The sequence below is a fragment of the Haemaphysalis longicornis genome, unplaced genomic scaffold, assembly GCF_048455015.1.
Source record: "Haemaphysalis longicornis isolate Haplotype H1 unplaced genomic scaffold, Haemaphysalis longicornis Haplotype H1 scaffold_12, whole genome shotgun sequence".
NCBI lineage: Eukaryota > Metazoa > Arthropoda > Arachnida > Ixodida > Ixodidae > Haemaphysalis > Haemaphysalis longicornis.
The window spans coordinates 59,141,859-59,143,578 of record NW_027526225.1 but is presented as its reverse complement, the minus strand read 5'-3'; positions in this window follow the sequence as shown (position 1 = coordinate 59,143,578).

Here is a 1,720-nt window from a genome sequence, read left to right as displayed (position 1 = left end):
ATTAGAAGGGAGGTGGCCTTTGTAGGACTTCGAGGCCGAATGCAAGCCTGGATCGGTGATTACCTAAAGGATCGGTATGTCTACATGACAACCAAAGACGGTGACACGACACGACATGCCATCACGCAGGGTGTCCCACAAGGTGGTGTTCTGAGCCCGACACTGTTCAGTATATGCCTCATCCGCATCACAAAGGTACTACCTCAAGGAATTCACATCTCGGTGTATGCTGATGACATCTGCATCTGGGCTTCGGGCAGGAACCGCAGACACATACGAGCAAAAGTGCAGAAGGCTCTGTTCGCCATTGAAAAATACCTCAGCAGCTGCGGGCTGCTTCTGTCTCCTGAGAAGTGCGCTGCCATGGCTTTCACCAAGCGCGATGTATCTCGATACCCACTGGAGATACACGGCGTGCAGATACCCTATGTTTGCAATCACAAATTTCTAGGCATTACAATTGACCGTTCGTTGTCCTGGGCTCCCCATATCAGGCGGCTAAAGGAGCGACTCCTTTCGTTCGTTCACGTTTTGCGGATGATGACAGGAAGCACCTGGGGCTGCTCAGTGTCAGCACTCTTGCGACTCTACAAAGCGCTTTTCGTAGGCCTCTTGCGATATAGCCTTCCAGCTTTACATGCTGTGTCCAGGACGAACTTGAAGGTTCTGGAAGGCTTGCAAGCTCGAGCACTGCGAACATGCCTGGGCCTTCCAAAATGCACTTCCACGATAGGAACCTTATGTGAGGCAAGGTGCTTTTCTGCGACCACTCTCCGTTCACAAGAATTGCTCCGTACTGGCCTTCGACATGTTTCTCGATGCTTTGCTCATCCACTGGCTGCCGCTTCTGCATCTCGCGTGGTGCACGTCCTGCCATCTATTACCTCCGACCCAAGCTGCCTGCTACTCCACCGTGGTTGTACGCGGCATGGGCTGTGTGCACCACTGTACCTGGAATAGGCAAAAAGTCGTCTATGCCAGCATCTGCCTTGACATATTTCGTCTTGGAGCATATCCAAACCCGTTATCCAGACCACATCCAAGTGTACACGGATGGATCCGTGGCTTCGGCGTCTTCTGCAATCGGCGTATGGATTCCGTCAGCGGGACGGTCCATTAAAGAAAAGCTCAGCCACAGAACATCCTCCACGGCAACTGAGCTAGCAGCTGTCAGAGCAGCACTTCTTTACATAAGCGGAAGACCCGCTCGGCGGTGGGTAATTCTTTCTGATTCCCGTCCAGCCTTGCAACTACTAAATAAGCCGCCTGATTGTCGCAATCAACTTGTCTGCGATATGAACGATATATTTTCTAGTGCGGTGCGCGAAGGACATGAAATTTTCCTTCAGTGGATACCAGGTCATTCTGGTATAACGGGCAACAAGATCTCCGATGCGGTCGCCAGAGAAGCCCACGACCTCAACTTCACCGTTGGAATCCCGTTTTCCAACGAGGATAGCAAAGCAGCTGCAATCGACCTAGGATGGCAACTCCAGCTGCCGGCTTGGCAGGATCCTCTGAGCAGCTATGCGCCTCTTCATGCTATAGACCCTCAGTGCGATTTCCCCTATCCACGGGGTCTGCCAAGGCGCACTGAAGGCGTGTTACACCGGCTGCGACTTAATGTTGCATACACCCGAAGCTTCTTGTTTAAGCTGGGCTGGGTAGAGTCGCCATTGTGTACAGTGTGCTCTACTACCGACACCATCAGGCACATTTT